General features: G+C 42.9%; 1 protein-coding gene across 1 annotated transcript in view; it reads right to left on the bottom strand.

Annotated features, from left to right (window-relative positions):
- LOC149872951 (uncharacterized) overlaps positions 1-18,546 on the bottom strand; it is a 550,350-nt gene that overhangs the window by 370,622 nt on the left and 161,182 nt on the right. The window contains exon 8 of the mRNA XM_090037132.1: positions 18,149-18,236. The gene's annotated coding sequence lies outside the window, so the exon portion shown is untranslated. The remainder of the gene's footprint in view (positions 1-18,148; positions 18,237-18,546) is intronic.

Raw genomic sequence — 18,546 nt, 5'->3', positions numbered from 1 at the left:
CCCCAGGAGCCGCAGGGTAGAGCACCATCTCCCTCCAGGACTAAGGAGGACTCTGGGACCTCCTGCTCTGCCCAGTCAGGGGCATGGACCAAGGTGGTCAAGGGCCCCAAGGCCCGCCGCACCAAGGCCCCTCCCTCGCTGGAGCTTAGCAACAGGTTTGCACCTCTTGCAGCCCCAGCAGAGCCTGCTCAGTTGCTGGCTCCCGCAGACAACCCAGGCTCAACCACAGCTACTGCCCCCACTCTCCCCAAGACAAAGCAAAAGGTGTTTGTTGTGGGAGACTCCAACCTGCGGGGGACTGAGGGGTCAATCTGCCGCCCTGACCCCTTAGCCTGAGAAGTCTGCTGCTTCCCGGGGGCCCGCATCCGAGACATTGCAGAGAGGATCCCAGAGCTCCTCCAGCCCACAGACCACTATCCCATGCTCCTTATTCATGTGGGCACCAATGACACGGCTTGGAGCACACCCAGCGAGGTCATGAGGTGCTACAGGGATTTGGGAGCGGGGCTTAGGGGTCTGGGAGCTCAGGTGGTGTTTTTGTCAATCCTCCCAGTTTTGGGCTATGGGCTGAGGAGGGAGAGGAGGATCCACGCAGTGAACCAAAGACTGCGGAGCTGGTGTCATTGGGAAGGTTTTGGCTTCCATGACCACAGCCCGCTTTTTGGCGAGAGAGGCAGTGAGCTGCTGGGAAGAGATGGCCTCCACCTCTCCCCCCTGGGGAGGAGGCTCTTCTCAGCCAGGCTGGCTGACCTGCTCCACCGGGCTTTAAATTAAGCCCACTGGCCCGCTGAGCAACCCTTGCAAAGCCAGCCACTTAAGGGAGCCCACCCCTGCCCCAGCCCTGGCACAATCTGTGGGCAAGGCAAGAGCCCCCAAGGTGACACTTGCCTGCCTGTACACTAATGCCAGGAGCCTGGGCAACAAGCAGGAGGAGCTCGTCCTCCTGCTCAGTGCAAAGAATTATGACGTCATTGGGATAACGGAGACCTGGTGGGACTCCACCCATGACTGGACCACAGGTATAGAGGGCTATACCCTATACAGGAGGGATCGTGTTGACAAAAGGGGCGGGGGTGTAGCTCTCTATGTGAAGGAAAGCTACATGTCCCTGCAAGCTGATGTTGGCAATGAGCATGGACAGCTAGAGACCCTCTGGGTAAAAATTCGTGGGGAATACGGCACAGGGGACACAACGGTGGGAGTCTACTACAGACCTCCCACTCAAAGTCCTGAGCTTGACCAGGAGTTCGCCTGGGAACTGACTGAGGCCGCTTGCTCCAGGACCTTGATTGTCATGGGTGACTTCAATTACCCGGACATCTCGTGGGAAGATCACTCAGCAAAATCCGAGCGGTCGCAAAGCTTTCTCTTGTGCGTGGATGACCTCTACCTGAATCAAGAAGTCTATGGGCCAATGAGAGGCAAAGCGCTGCTCGACCTGGTACTGGCTACCAGGGATGACCTAATCGGTGACCTAGTGATCGATGGAAAACTGGGTGACAGCGACCATGAGCTTATCATCTTCACCATCCACCATAAAGCTGGCAAGTCAGTCAGCAACACAGAAGTCCTTGACTTCAGAAGAGCCGACTTTGAAAAGCTCAGGAGGCTTGTCGGTCAGGCCCTCAGGGACCACGACCCCAGGGAGATGGGAGTTCAAGAAGAGTGGTTGCTTCTCAAGGTAGCGATCCTCAATGCACAATCTAAATCTATTCCAACACGGAGGAAAGGCAGCAAGAAGGCACAGCAGCCCTCCTGGCTCTCCAGGGACCTAGCAGACCTCCTGCGGCTAAAAAGGAAAGCCTACAAAGGATGGAGGACGGGATTCACCTCTAAGGAGGATTATTCTGCACTGGTCCGGTCCTGCAGGGAGAAAACCAGGAAAGCCAAGGCTGCAACTGAACTCCAACTAGCTTCAAGCATCAAGGACAACAAAAAGTCCTTTTTCAGATATGTGGGGAGCCGGAGGAAAAGCAAGGGCAACGTTGGACCCCTGCTAAACCAGATGGGGCAACTGACAACTGACACCCAGGAAAAAGCCAACCTATTAAATAGGTACTTTGCGTCAGTCTTTCATCAGTCCCATGGGACGCCCATGCCTGCTATGGGACAGGGAGATCCGGGTGATGGGGATCCCCTACCCTCCATAAATGCTGACCTTGTGAAGGAACACCTTGAGAAGCTGGATACCTTCAAGTCAGCCGGCCCTGACAATCTGCACCCCAGGGTACTCAAGGAGCCGGCGAGCGTCATAGCCCAGCCCCTGGCATGGATCTTTGAAAAATTCTGGTGCTCTGGTGTAGTGCCCGAAGACTGGAAGAAGGCCAATGTGGTGCCGATCTTCAAGAAAGGGAAGAGAGTGGATCCGGCTAACAACAGGCCCATTAGCCTGACTTCTATCCTGGGGAAGATCTTAGAAAAGTTTATTAAGGAGGCCATCCTTGAGGGACTGGCCCAGGCTAACATCCTAAGGGATAACCAGCATGGGTTTGTTGCGGGTAGTTCTTGTTTGACCAATCTCATTTCCTTCTACGACCAGGTGACCTATCACCTGGACAAGGGAGAAGAGATTGATGTCATATATCTTGACTTCAAAAAAGCTTTTGATCTGGTATCCCATGATCACCTCTTGGCCAAACTGGCCAGTTGTGGCCTTGGCTCCATCACGATCCACTGGCTGGGAAATTGGCTCTGTGGTCAGACCCAGAGGGTTGTAATTGATGGCAGTCACTCATTGTGGTGCCCTGTACCCAGTGGGGTCCCTCAAGGCTCTGTCCTTGGACCACAGTGTTCAACATCTTCATTAATGATGTGGACATTGGAGTCAGGAGTGGACTAGCCAAGTTCATCGATGACACCAAACTTTGGGGCAAAGTATCCACGCCAGAAGATAGGCGGGTGATCCAGGCTGACCTGGACAAGCTCAGCAAATGGGCAGACGAGAACCTCATGGTGTTTAACACCGAAAAATGCAAGGTTCTCCACCTTGGGAGGAAAAACCTGCAGGATCCTTATAGGCTTGGCAGTGCTAGTTGGATAGCACTACAGAAGAAAGAGTCTTGGGGGTCATCATTGACCACACGATGAACATGAGCCTGCAATGCGATGCTGTGGCTAGTAAAGCGACCAAAACGCTGGCTTGCATCCATAGATGCTTCTTGAGCAAATCCTGGGACATCATTCTCCCCTTGTACTCGGCCTTGGTGAGCCTGCAGCTGGAGTACTGCATCCAATTTTGGGCTCCACAATTCAAAAAGGATGTGGAGAAGCTTGAGAGAGTCCAGAGGAGAGCCACGCGCATGATCAGAGGTCAGGAAAACAGATCTTACGATGATAGGCTGAGAGCCATGGGACTCTTTAGCCTGGAAAAGCGTAGGCTCAGGGGTGATCTGATGGCCACCTATAAGTTTATCAGGGGTGACCACCAGGATCTGGGGGAACGTTTGTTCACCAGAGCGCCCCAAGGGATGACGAGGTCGAACGGTCATAAACTCCTGCAAGACCGTTTCAGGTTGGACATAAGGAAGAATTTCTTTACTGTCCAAGCCCCCAAGGTCTGGAACAGTCTGCCAGCGGAGGTGGTTCAAGCACCTACATTGAACACCTTCAAGAGTAAATTGGATGCTTATCTTGCTGGGATCCTATGACCCCAGCTGACTTCCTGCCCTTTGGGCAGGGGGCTGGACTCGATGATCTCCCGAGGTCCCTTCCAGCCCTAATGTCTATGAAATCTGTGAAATCTATATGCAGTACCAAGGCATGTGAAATATAAAGGAAACTCACTAAAGGAAAATGTCTCAATTGGATCTACCTCATGTAATGTTCATTTTTACAAAAACACGTATTGAAATTGAATATATACAGTGGTTATCACATAATGTACAAGAGGCCATTGCCTTTAAACAATCCCCATTTGGAGGATACTGTTATAAGCACTACCCAAGTTAATATTTACTTTTAGCTCACATGTACTGCAGGTATTACTAGAATTCTGACTGTATAAAGCTGATACATACTTGCTTTAAATGCAGAATGATACAACAGCTTGCCCTTCCAATTGCTGATACCAAACCTGGATCTAAAACAATGGTAAGTTCCATTATAAACTCCATTGGTTCTGTGAAATTACATTCCTTATTGAGAACCCCATCAACCTTGCTCTTCTTTGGAGCAAGTATTTCTGCACTTATTTTATATAAAATTCCAAATATTTATTCATCAATTACAATAATGTTCCCAAACGGAACTGTTTTACTTATATATGATACTGTAACTTACATTCCCAAACATTCTTTCACCAACATTATTTTTCCCATTTTTGAATGACTCATGCCAATGTCGTCAATTAAGCAAATATGATTTCAGCCTTTCTACCCTTTTGGTCTACTGTGATCGAAGCATCTTGTATAGATGCAACCAGGGAGTACAAAATTGGACGCTTAAGCAGACTAAATAAATCTTCATTCTATTATGCTTACATGCAGTTATTTGAGTTTGTGAAGCTTTCCATTTCTCCTTCCCAATAAACCTCCCAGCCCCATTGTTATTATGAAAGTACTAGGAAGACGTTAGTCTTGCATCAGATTCTGAATATGTTACAATAATAATGCTTCAATTTGATATTTTCTGAGAAGGAGTTCCATAATTCAGGGCCCACCACTGAAAATGCTGTGCCTCCAACCTGTGGAAATTCAACTCAGAGCCTTGACAGCAGCTTTGATCCCACTGCAGTTATATTGATGGTGCTCTGTCATCTCTTCCCTGCCCATTGTACATGAGCCTCATGCAAGTAATTGATGCACTGTATATAAAATATTACTGTTGCAAAAGCATTTGCTTGCCACTTTTTAAAAATCAAAACATTGTGAATTTTAAAAATACAAAAGAAAAAGAAAATCATTGGCCATTTGGATTCATTTTAAATAGTATAAAATATCTTTTTAAAAGAGTGCTCTGTTGAACCATGTCATTAATAAAAAGTGTTAATCAGAAATTGACATTCATGTTTATGAATTACTATAACTTCATAAAAAATCATGATATACTATTCCCCTTTAAAACACTTTGAGATTTCAGATTCCATTAGAAAGGTTTTCACAAACAGGACCCAAAGAAAGTGCTGGACCTTACCTTTTAGCACTTAGTGGGTGCATCTATACTGTGCAGTAACTGAAAATTACTTAGCAGCACAGGCATGTGTCTACACGTGCATGCCCATACTGTGCTGTAACTATGTCAACTTACACCGACATGGGTATAAATTTCCTACCTGCAAGTGTAGACACCTTACTGCACAGTAACATTGGGTATGTGGAACAATTTGGAATTAACTTTAGTGTCAAGTGAGTCCACACACAGCAGTACTGTGCTGTAATTCCTGAATGTGTAGACGCTGGCCTAAAAACTGCTTACTGCGCAGTTACTGAGCAGTAAATGCACATGTAGATGCACCCTCTCTTTCCAAAGTTGTCAACTACTCAAGTCACTCATTAAAACAAACCAAAAAACTTCATGCCTACACAAGAAATAAAATCAATGCATATTATTACTCTGTTTTAGAATTTTTTAAAGAGGAAAAGTCCTAAATGCCCTGTTGGACCTCATCCTGGTGACAGGGGTCTCCAGGTTCTTGACCACCTGGGTGATAGCAATCAATGCTTGCTGGAATTCACCATCCAGCACAGGGTGTCAAGGGCCTGCAGCAAGGCGGTAGCCCTAGACTTCAAGAGGGCCAACTTCAATGAGTTGAGATTAGTGGGAGAGGCGCTGGGGTTCTCGAGAGCAGGGAAGCTCAGTGCACAAGGTGAGTTCCTTAAGGAGATGATACTCAGGGCCCAAGGGTTGACCATCCCAACAAAAAGCAAGGGGGGCAGGAGTGCTTGAAAGCCCCCCCGGCTCACCAAGGGTGTACGGGAATGCCTGATTGCCAAAAAGGCAGTGTACAACTGGTGGAAAGGGGGTGCTATCTCCAAAGAGGAGTATATCTCCTCTGCTCGGGCCTGTAGGGGGGCTGTCAGGAAAGCTAAGGTGGACATAGAGTCAGGACTTGCATCCAAAATCAAAGATAATAAAAAGTCCTTGGTCAAATATATAGGGAGGATGAAAAAAGCACCGGGAAATGTGGGGCCCCTGCAAATTCCTCCGGGCAATCTGGTGGTTGCGCCAGAGGAGAAAGCAGACCTCTTTAACCAATTCTTCACCTCTATTTTCTTGTGCAGGGACCAGGACTTTTCCACCGTGATGCAAGATGGACTCAAGGGGAATGCCTCCAGACCTCAGGTTGGGGAGGACCAGGTTAGTGAGCTTCTGGAGGGGCTGGACATATTCAAATCAGTGGGTCTAGATGATCTCCACCCCAGAGTGTTGAGGGAGCTAGCAGGGGTTATTGCAGGGCCCTTGGCATGGCTTTATGAGTGCTCATAGGGCTCAGGCCAGGTGCCAGATGATTGGAAGATAGCCAATGTGGTCCCCATCTTTAAAAAAGGGAGAAGGGAGAACCTGAACAACTATAGGCCTGTCAGTCTTACCTCAATCCTAGGGAAACTCTTTGAGAAGATCATCATGGAGCACATCTGCGATGGGCTGGCCTCAGGGATGATGCTCAAGGGCAACCAGCACGGTTTTATTAGGGGCAGATCATGTCAGACCAACCTGATTGCCTTTTATGATCAGGTCACAAAAGCATTGGATGCAGATGTTGCTGTGGGTGTAGTCTATCTGGACTTCAGCAAGGCCTTTGACACCGTCTCCCACCCCATCCTCATTAAAAAATTGGGTGACTGTGGCACTGATGCCTACACAGTCTGATGGATTGCAGATTGGCTGAAGGGTCGTATTCAGAAGGTGGTGGTGGACGGGTCATATTCGACTTGGGGAGAAGTGGGCAGCAGAGTCCCCCAGGGCTCGGTCCTTGGGCCTGTGTGTTCAATTTCTTTATCAGCGATTTGGATGACAGGTTGAAAAGCAACCTGATTAAATTCACTGATGATACCAAAATTTGGGGTGAGGTGAGCACACTAGTAGGGAGGGAAAGACTAAGCAAGACTTGGATAGGTTACAGGGGTGGGTTAGCAAAAACAGGATGCATTTCAATACTAACAAGTGCAGGGTGCTACACTTGGGCACTAGTAACCAGCAGAACACTTATAAGATGGGAAACTCCCTTCTTGAGAGCACGGAGGCAGAAAGGGATCTTGGAGTCATTATTGACTCCAAGATGAACATGGGCCGACAATGCGAGGTCACGGTTGGCAGAGCTAACCGGGCCTTGTTGTGCATCCAAAGGTACGTCTCAAGCAGGACCAAGGAGGTGATCCTTCCTGTCTATGCAACACTGGTCAGGCCGCAGCTAGAGTACTGTGTCCAGTTCTGTGCACCCCACTTCAGGAGGGATGTGGACCATACTGAGAGGGTCCAGAGGAGGACCACCCACATGATCCGGGGACAACAGGGCAGACCCACAATGAGAGACTGTGGAACCTGAACCTGCTCAGCCTTCACAAGAGAAGGCTGAGGGGGGACCTGGTGACTGTCTATAAACTCACTAGGGGGAACCAGAAGGGTTTGGGAGAGCCCTTTTTTCCCCTAGCGCCCCCTGGCATAGCAAGGAATAACGGCCACAAGTTGTTGGAGAGTAGGTTTAGATTAGACATCCATAAGAACTACTTCACAGTCAGGGCGGCTAGGATCTGGAACCAACTTCCAAGGGAAGTAGTGCTAGCTCCTACCCTGGGGGTCTTTAAGAAGAGGCTTGATGCCTACCTGGCTGGAATCATTTGAGCCTGGTTTTTTCTCCTGCCCAGGCAGGGGGTTGGACTTAAAGATCTACAAGGTCCCTTCTAACCCTACTTCTATGATTTATGAAGTCACAGCATTACCTGGCCAAGGCATTTTCCCATATTATTATATAATATTTATTTGCATCTGCTATTTATGTTCTCCTTCCCCCTCCATCTTTAACTCCACCATAATACTCTCCTATAATGTAAAGTTGGTCATTTTAATTTTTAAATTACAGTATTTTTCAGGAATCTTTAATTTTATGTATTGCATACAGTGTTTAACTATATTGGGTGAACTCTGAAAACACTGAATTAGAACAGAAAGGAAATAAATGATTACACTGAGTGAAATACAGTCACACAGCTTAAAAAGCCCTTAGATTCTATCTCTTTCAAAATTAAAAATCCACTACCTCTTACTTTAAAATAAACAACTTTAATGTTTTTGCCTTGTAAAAGGGTGTTTTAATTAGCTGGTACTATGTAGTAAAATGATTTTTTAAAAGAAATTCCAAAAGGTATTTTTTTTTAATCAACTAAAATATGTAGATAATAGGTTGTTTTGATTGCCTATATATTTAGACTTCATCAGCTGCAAAAAGATTCTCTGTGATTTAAAATACGTAGAATTTCAGCTAACAACATAGAGTTTCTTTGGAATAAGCAAAACATTTTAAAATAGCAATTACCACCATAATTGCGAATAGCTGAAAGTTTTTGAATTTTTGATGGTCTGATTCTAGCTTGATTTGCAACAGCACTTTTGATTGCATTCCTCTGTGAATTTTCTTCTTGCCAGTTCAGTTTTTTTTGTCAACTTAGGTGTAAGCTGTCTTCTACAAACTGGGGGTGAGGAATATGTCAAAAGAATGGAATGAGAGGCTAATGCAAAGAAAAAAAATAAAACTGTTGCTGAACTTTTTATATAGAAACTGTATAATCTCTTAAAAATAATGGGAAGTAAATTCCAAAGAGTTTTCCACCAAAGAGCTTGAAAAGTAAACTTGTACAAAGCTTCTTTTCATTTGAAAACAGTGCCATGATTTACAATACAGTTGTTAATGCCAACCCTAAAAGCATCCCTCCTTCTTCATTTATTCCAGCTCTCATTCATTTCCATCAGGTAGAACACAACATTCAGCAGAGCTCCTCCAGCCTCTTCCCATGACTGTGGCAGCAACTCCACTCAAAAGGACACAAGGACTAGATGTACCTCTAGTGAAAGGAATATTCATGTTGTTAACAGGCTCAAGGAAAAAGGTACCCGCTGTACCTCTCCATTCATATCTCTTCCTAGACTGATGCTTTTTACTTGCTAATAGGTCAATTAGTTGACTTTTGGCAGTGTATGGTGTTCTACTCCGACTTGTAGAAAAGTCTTCAACTGCTGCAGACAGTCACCCTGAGGAAACTACAAACACAATGCTAGTGATGCACCCACTGAGAGAGACATTGAAAAAACTACTGCATAGCTGATACCTGGGGTGACTAGAGAAATCATTTACTTCCATTCATGACTGACTACCTAATAGCTCATGAGTAATGGAAGAAAACAGAACTAAGAATGAGTTATTAAACATCATTAATAACAAGTGGAAATAAATGGATTTATCAAGAGCTATTGCCCACTCCATATTCAGCTTATGCAATAGTTGTTAAAATATATATCCATGTGAGGGTGTGTTATATTTTTTTTTATTATTTTTAAGTGTTTTGGTATTTATTGGTCCTGAAGAGGCTGGGCAAGGTCACAGTATGAATAAGGACATTGTAGTGATGAGGATGGTACTGCGAGCCATAGATGCCAATGAGTCATCTTTACTGACTGGCTAGCTTTGAATATATTGCTTTTCACTTTCTTGTTCAAATGATCTATATGAAGCAGATTAATATTTTATACTTCTTTTTTGCCCCTCAGGCCTTTGCAGATGTTACATGTAAGATGCGATGGACCAGTTAACCAGTTAATCACGTGTTTACTAGTAACCCAGACATATGTTAATACAATTAATGGCACAGTAAAACAAGGAGTAAACCACAAGGTCATTACACAAAATATGTATAACAACTTTGTGGCTCGTTCCCATCATGCCATTAATTGCACATATGGCCAGGAATAAGCTGGTTGGGGCTCCCAGCTTCAGAAGCACCTAGAAGCCTTTGACTCTTTCTCCTAAGGCAGGAAGTGCCAATCAAATCATTGCCTCTGCCAGCCTTGGGGCCATACTGGAATCAAGGGCTCCAATGAGCCCACAATCAGCTGCTGCTCAGCCTCAGAGGCACATTGGAGCCTTTGACTCCCATGTACCCTCAAAGCTGGGAGCACAGATCCATTGCCCTGGAGGCTGAGAATGGCAGCTGGTTGGGGTTCCCAGGCTCAGGGACACATTGGAGTCAAAGGCTCCATGAACCCCCAAGGCTGGAGTTGCAAATCAGCTGACTGCTATTTCCAGTCTCCAAGGTACATCAGAGCCCTTGATTCCACTACACCTGCGAGGCTGAGGAAGCTGATCTGGGGCTCGCAGGCTTCAGGGCACAGCAGAGTCAAAGGCTCTGATGCACCCTAAAGGCTGAAGCAAGGGTCAGCTGACTGGCTTGCTACTTGCCAGTGCAGGGGGAGCTTAAGATCATGATCCTGGGCTCCCCCTGCTCTGACAATGTGGTGCAATTTTGATCTGATCCCCAAGTCCAGTCTTGCCTCCTGCTATGTTTACATAGCCCGGCAGGGAGCACATTTGTCAGTACCATGCATCAGATCCATGGTGCCTTTAACTAAACATCTGCCAGGGGCCTCAAATACCACAGAGTTAACTTCTAAAATACAGAAGGAATGCTAGCTTCTTAAAAGTAAAGGCTCAGTTTGGATGCATTGACAAAAAAAAGAAAGTTTCTCTCTATTGCATTTCAAAGGCCTGAGAATTTTCTGAGCGCCTCACTCTCTTATATTTTGGGGTCCATATGATGGGCTGAAAATCAACTCTGTATTCTCAGCTCAAAAAAGGTGACTTTTTTGGATTTTTCTCTGTAAATTTGGAAAAATCTCCTGTAGTTAGTTGTGTTTTGTTTCATTATGCATTTGTCCAACAAGGATCTGCAGAGAATCATTGTTTGAATATTCCATCTAACTTGAAAGTAAGGCCATTATAAGCTAGATCTGGTAGCTACTATGTTTGGGGTCATGGAATGCATTGAGCATGTGGTGATTTACATTTACTTAATTGTGTGTAGACTTAATTAATTGGTAGTTTACCTGTGAGTTTACCAAGTAACATTTCTACTTCTTTTTTTTAAGTAGACTGTTATCATTATAGCAAAAGGAAATAATTTCTTTGATTGGAAAAGGGTGTATTACCATCAGTTATCTTTATACGCTTCTTGCTGTTACATATAATTCTGAGGGGGAAAACGAGCAAACCAAGATAAAGTGGAGCTGTTTAACAGCCAGTGCTGGCTGTGTTGGGGAAGGGAGCTTCAAACACTGGGCACATCCAAAATCTACCCTTAATATGTTGGAAAGCAGGTTTGTAAAAATTGGATACGAAACAACAATGGCTAATTCTCTGGTACACTGATCTTTACTGATTTATTGTGGCAGAATTAGAGCACATTCCTGCAAAGCCATTAAGAAGAGATGCAGATTGAATATGATGTTACTAATATTCATATTAGTTACCCTACAGGAACAAACTTCCATATTTATTTTCAAATTATATGATGGTACATTGTGGTAATAGTAATAAAAATTACTTTACCGTTAGATAAATAAGTATATATCTGAGGATGGTAACATCGCACAATATTATATGGCTACTTATATATTTCATTAAAAGCCTGCATATTTGGAAACTGTCATTCAGACAGGAGAAGTGAGAGCCCGTTTTTCTCAGCAATACTTCCAGTCCACTCAAAATAAGGCTTTTGTCTACCTCTACTCAGCCATAGAAAAGTGTGTTACAAACTCCACTCTTCTTCATGGCAAATTGCAATTATCCCTCCTAACTGGCTAAGAATTGCACATAACCTATTTCACCCAACCCTCAACCTGGCCAGTTTCATAGGTTCATTTCCTTCTCTATCTTATTAACTCTGTAAGGGGCAGTGTTATTCTATATGTACATATTATAATGGGAACATGCTCTGGCCTGGTATCTGTCAGTACTTCAACACTAATGTTAAATAGCAACAACAACAATCATGTAAAAAAGCCCTTACTATAAGCTGCCCAATTGCCATCTCCCAAACAGAAAGAGCACTGCATCTGCTTTAATATGAGAAATATGAATTCCATCAGGCAAGACTCACTATGGACAACTATATACAATTAATTCAGCAACTGATTACAAAACTGGGCACTTTTCCAACTCCCTTACCTCCAGACAAGCCTTATTGATGCAAGCTTCTTGGTTCCCTTCACCAAGCAGACCTTAGTAACAATACTTCGCATATACAGTAAGGCAACCAAAATCCTTTCAATTTTAATAAGATCCAATCTGGCTGTCAAACCAAATTATTGTCTTCATGACAAGTAATAAAGACAGCTTACACTCTGTGAATCAGGAGCAATAATTGATCTCCTGAATGTGTTTTTTCCTTCCATGCTATGAATCTTATGCTTCAAATAAGCATATCCCCACCTTTACTCAATAAAGCTGAATTATGGATCACTGCAAAGCCCAGTTACTACCTCACAGACTTACCTTAGGAAAGAGGGACCAGTTAGTACCAGTTCTCTCAGAAATCCAAGCCCATAAGCACTAGCATGATTATTAAGGCACATAAATTACAGAATCAACATAGATGCTCACTGGGTGAATCTATGTTAATATTTGTTCCATGCTCTGATACAAATGTCACAGAAAACGTCTGTTTACAAAATAACTGGTAAACTTCTTGAACTGATGGGTCTTGCTCCTTCTCAGATAGAAAGCTGACCCCATTGAAAATAAATCCAATTTTCCACCTGATCTGAAGATTCATGCTACACCAAAAATCCTACAAGGATTGATAATGATGCCTGATCCACAGCAGATCCATTCTATACAAAGAGAAAATTCAGATTGAGGACATACAAATTTGTGTTTGCCTAGGACAAAGAGGGACCACAAAAGACAGGATTGTCCAAAGTACAGAGTTTCCTGTACTGAAGTCCAATGTGTAAAGAGTTTTCCTTGTACAAACATATTACCATGAAGGGTCTTCCCTTACTAGACGGCTCTAATATAAAGTTTCTCCATCATGTTTTTGACAAAAGTGTTATCCATCTGCTTCCATAATAGAGATATATGTTACTTAAGAAGAATGCTATTATTTGTGTCTTTGACATACAATCCATTTTAAAATTTATTATTTAAGAATTTGCGGAGATTTATATGCGAGCAAATCTTCAAGTAGAGCAATTAAGTGTTTTAGTCATTTAATCAACCAGCCGTTCATTCTGGTTTTGTTGTTGTTTTGCTTTATTTTATTATCCTCACAGGGGTCAGTTTACATTTCTTCAAACTCCAAGTCTATTCAACATATTCACCCGTAACTTTCTCCATATTCACTTCTGTTCTTTAACAATGTGTTGAAAACATAGAACTTATCATTGTTCAGTGCTCACATATGCTTCTTCACCCTGGAAAGAGACAGATCTATTATTTGACAAAAATTGATATAGAGTAAGTTTGTATCTGAGCTCTTTCATGAGGGAAGTCTACCTTGCCAACAGGTTGTGTGTAAAAAAAAATCTTTCTAGATGAAAATCTTCCTGCTTATATTTAGCATAGAATAGTGGAGGTGGTAAAAAGTCCCCATTCTTCCTTTTCTCTGTGTAATCAGTTCTGCCCTTCCCTGGAAAAAAAAAGTCTGTAGTCTCTTTTTATGTAAAATGGTTTGTTGGATAAAATAATGCTGCAACCTTATAACAGGGCAAAATAAAAGGCACTTCCAAATCCCCTGAAACTGGGATGAGTCTGTAAGCGATGAGGATTTTCCAGTAGATGCAGAACAGTTACAAAACTCCAAACCCACCTCCTCTCTCAACTCAAAAAAGACAAAATATACAAGCACAATAGATCTTACAATAGCTAAAACAATCAAGATTCCCTTTTTGCTAAGCAAAGAGGTAATTTACATAATTTCAAACAGAGAGAATGGTTGGATCCACATAGTGCTAGATCTGTAAAAGAACTCAAGGATCTGAAGTGGGACATAGATTCCAAGAATGCAGCCCTCAAAACCTGCACCTAACCCTATGCCAGCAATATTTTAAAGGACATGAGTGATCCTTATACTATTTTTTAATTAAACATCTTAGACACCTAATTCAAGAAAAAGGCGCAGGGCTATGAATGCCAAACAGAAGCAGGCACCTCCCTGCAGTTAAAATTTTGGCATCTAAACCCAGGAAATTGGAAGGACCCAAGCTACTCCCTTTTCAGCATTTCCTATTGTCAGCCTTAGGTAGCTCCCAGCCCAGTGACCTGCTCTTGTGAATCCCATTCTGAATCTCATCATTCTTCTCTATGAAGTGCACAAGGAGTTGAGGTGCCTAACTCAGAGCTACAGATTCCATTTGGAGTGTCTTTTAGCTAAGCTGGGAGACCCTCAGTATTTCAACAGTCAATCCTCTTTGGATCTACCTCTAGAACACTTTTGCCTAATAGGAAAGAATGCCATTAGAAATAATTAGGGACCTACCGAATTCATGACAGAAGTTGGGTGTGCTGGCTCCTTTAATCTTGCAGGTTCCCCCATGCTCTCCCCCCCCCCCCGACTGGTGGAGGCACCCAGCTTGCGGCTCACTCCTGATCAATGGGAAGGTGAAAACTGCAGTGTTAAATATGGTGCCATTTTTGCCTTCTGCCACTGATTGGCTGAGGAGCCCCAGATGCCCTGCTGTTTGGTCCTGACTGACAGAGAGGCAAAAGTGGTGATATGTTCAAAACCACAGTTTTAGCTTCTCTGTTGATCAGAAAGGGGTGGCAGAGTCCTCCATAAATCAGAAGCAAGGTGTGGGGCAAAGGGCAAAGCACGTATGAGGGAACATGCAATATTAAAGGAGCCACCGTGCACTATATTTCTGCTGTGAATTCAGTAGGTCCATAGAAATAATGTCATCAGAAGGAATAAACCACAGCAGAAGTCAGGTCTGTTTTTAAAAGTATCATTATCCTTACTTAGTATAAAGAGCATAAAATAATTCAATTATATTAAATACCTAATTGAGAGTTGCGTAGTTTACTTTCATAATACCAGCTGCTGCTTTTTATTGATCTATGTACCCCAGTCAGTACATCCTATTTTGTAAGTAATAAAAATATCACCGAAATATAGAGGGAACAGACATATCCATAGGATATGCATTACATATTATGAGAAAAATCTATTATGGACACAATGCCCCAGCACTTACCACCTCGAATGTGAATACCAACTGGCACATATATGGAAACGAGTTCAAACAGATTTCATGTTGCTAGTGTAAAACTACTTCATCATACAAATACACATTGTCCCCTGCTGTGATGAAAGGACACATGCCAGACATGTTAGAGTTATGCTGAACAGACTTTTTTGCAACTTCGAGCTAGGGGTCTGCATCTTCCTGTCTGCACCAAGATAAAACGTGCTTTTCCTCTTCTTTATGGCAGCTCTTCAAGTATTTAAAGACTGCTATCATATCCCCTCTTATGCGTCTTTTCCACAAGCTGAGCATGCCTAACTCCTTCATTCTCTCCTCATATGATTTGCCTTCCAAGCCCTTTATCAACTTTATTGCCCACCACTCAACCCTCTCTAATCATGTCCTTTTTAAAATGTGGAGCCCAGGACTGGACACAGTATTCAAGATGAGGCCTAACCAATACCAAGTAGAGAGGGACTTTCACCTCCCATGTCATGAACAAAATGTTTCTATTGATGCATCCCAAAACTGCATTCACCTTTTATGCAGCTGCATCATACTGCAGACTCATACTGCATCTGCAATCTATCAGTACTCCAAAGTCCTTTTCCATAGTGCTGTCATCCAGCCAAGTATCACCCATTTTATATACGTGATTTGATTATTCCTCCCAAGGTGTAGCACTTGCGTACAAGTATATACATATATAAATATATTCAGCCTTGTACTTTAACTAAATCATTTTTTACACAAGAAGTCATTTGAAGCCAAAAAATAAAACCTTTCCTTTGAAATGCCAACAGTTTTCAATTAAGCAACTTCAATTTTTTTTCTTTTGTGAAAGCTAGGCCCATGAACCAACTTTATGTCAATGAATCAGCATTTTCTTAGTTAACGTAATTTTTGCAGAACATTCCCAACCAGCTCTTGTGTCAGCTCAAATTGCTGAAGAAATATTTAGTTTCTTCAGGAAGGTAGGATTCCATGAAGCCAATCCTCAAACAAAGTTTTACTTTTACCTGGAAAAAAATTCCATCCTGAAATTACTAATTTAATTTAATTTAATGGTTTATTCAAATTTTTTAAAGAGCCTGAAAAAAATCAGATAACTTTTTATTGTATTACTGCAGCAAATTTTGATGTTCCTTAAAATGTGTAAATACCTTTTAAAAATCATATTTCTTCACATTTTTCTAAAACCCGTTTGTATCTCCTTCCTTTCACATTTTTTACATTCTCTGAAGCCTATTTCTTTTCACACAGTCACCACTTTACAGAATTTTCTTTTAGTTATACACTTCAAATATTATGAATCCAAATCACTGTATCACTCAAACTGGCTATCTAATAAATATGTGACTGTCAAGACCTCCCACCAAGGAACAGCGACTATACTACAATGCCATTAACCGCTCTGTTCCCAAATGCACAGGGAAAAAGCAACACTTTAGAGCTATCAGGAGCCACTGGAAATTGCTCACCCCTAATTCCCCTTTTTAAAAGGCCCATCCTAGAAGGGATTTGGTAATAACCAGCCCAACACCTAAGAATGTCACACCTGGCACAGACAGAAGGGCAGTTCCCCCATTTAATTCATGGCACGTCAGAGAAAGCACCATGAGTTAGACCAACCCTTCTGACTCAACAGATATTCGCTGCTGTGTCAGGAGTGTGGGAGATCAAGCTCTAATTTGGAGCTAATCCAGTGAGAAAGAGGCAGGGTTGGCTACAGTTGCAGCCTCTTTCCCTCGCTCTGCCCCTGCTCTCCCAACTCCAATGCTATCTCAGGATGAGAGGGAGGGAGGGAGGTCCATTCTGGAGTTTCCCCAACCTGCTTTTCTGGGGTTTCCCCAGCCTGCACCCTCACTTAAGGAAACCTTCAATCTATACCCCCCTGCCTTCTTCCCTGCACCCACCCAATCCTGAGATAGTGCTGGGGGTTGGGCTGGGCTGCAGTAGCCCACCAGAGCAAACAGAAGTTAATAAAGGTGCTCCACTTCGAAGCACCTTCATTTGAACACTTATATAATGCGGGATAATTTTTCACATGATTGGAGTGCTCTGCAGCTGTGCTTTTCGTGGGGTGCTTTCAAGGGGTTGATCATGCAACAAATTTAAGGTGTTTGTGCCTACTGAGTTGCCACAGACAGTAACAAAATGCAAGTACCCCAGGCATATTACCTATCACATTCCTGAGTTCAAGAAGAGGCACCATTTCCCTCTTACCTAGTGATTTGAATGAACTTCCTTTCAAATGCAAGGTATTTATATGGTGCGTGATGGCTTGACAAAATGCCTTGAAACGTCTTGTTCATTTTGGTTGGGGAGGTCATCAGCAGTCTGTCTATTAAGGATGACTGGTGGGAGGTAACTGTGGCACTGTCTTCACTATCACTTGTTTTGTTTCTATATTTTTTCTCCTTCTCCTTTTCCTTCCTTATTTACTTCCTCCCCCCAATAGCTCTCAACTTCTCCAATCTTTTTCTTGGTTTTTCCTAAAGCTTGTTAACACTTGTTAACACTGACTTGGTTGGCAAGTAGGCCGAATGCTAACAGCATTGATTCAGTCTTTTAAATGTATTGCATGCATTGGGTCTGCAAAGTCAACATGACTTTCAGAAATTATCTGAACCAAATCCTGGATCTGAAGAGCCAAAATTTTAAGGAAGACTCAAAAAAATCTAGATTTTGCCCAAACCTTTCTCTACTTGCACTGAGTAAATGAAAAAAAAATACAAAAAGTAGATGTGTAACATGAAATAAAGGAAGGAAACATTCAGTGTATAATGTGTATCTGTCACACAGGGTTATATATTGCAAATTGGCTTAATCAAAGTCCAGCATCCCTGTGGCTTGACTTACTTGCATTGGTAAGACACAGAGTATGCTGTTTCAATCAACACGTAAACCATTCTTCTCCCATAGTCTGTGAGCAATAGTTCTGTCATGCAAACTAAAAATTAAAAAAAAGTAGCCTTACCTTTTAGGTGGATCTGTGATAAGCTTTTCTCTGTTGGAAATCACTCTTGCATCCATCATGCATAAGCCTTATAGGCTGAGACCAGTACCTAATAAAAAATTCAAAGTCACTGCACGTAATAGATAATGAAGTGCTGGTTCTAGGCAATAGCACCAGGAACTTCAGGTGTTTGTTTAATATTCACTGTGCATATTCCTAAATAGTCCATGCACATTTAAAAAAAATTCTTTTGCATAATGCTGCACTTTTTCAGAACCTGTAAGAGACACTTGTTCAATAATATCCACTAAGTAGTAGGGCCTGGGGAAAAAGGTATCATTCGCTGCAAAAGAATTAGAAAGACATTTAGCAGAAAATGATGTATCTTTGAATCTGGTATTTCAGTAAAATGCTAAAAG

This window comes from Crocodylus siamensis, chromosome 1 (genome assembly GCF_052110815.1).
Source record: "Crocodylus siamensis isolate JL-2025a chromosome 1, ASM5211081v1, whole genome shotgun sequence".
Taxonomy (NCBI): domain Eukaryota; kingdom Metazoa; phylum Chordata; order Crocodylia; family Crocodylidae; genus Crocodylus; species Crocodylus siamensis.
This window is presented reverse-complemented; position numbering and strand designations above follow the sequence as displayed.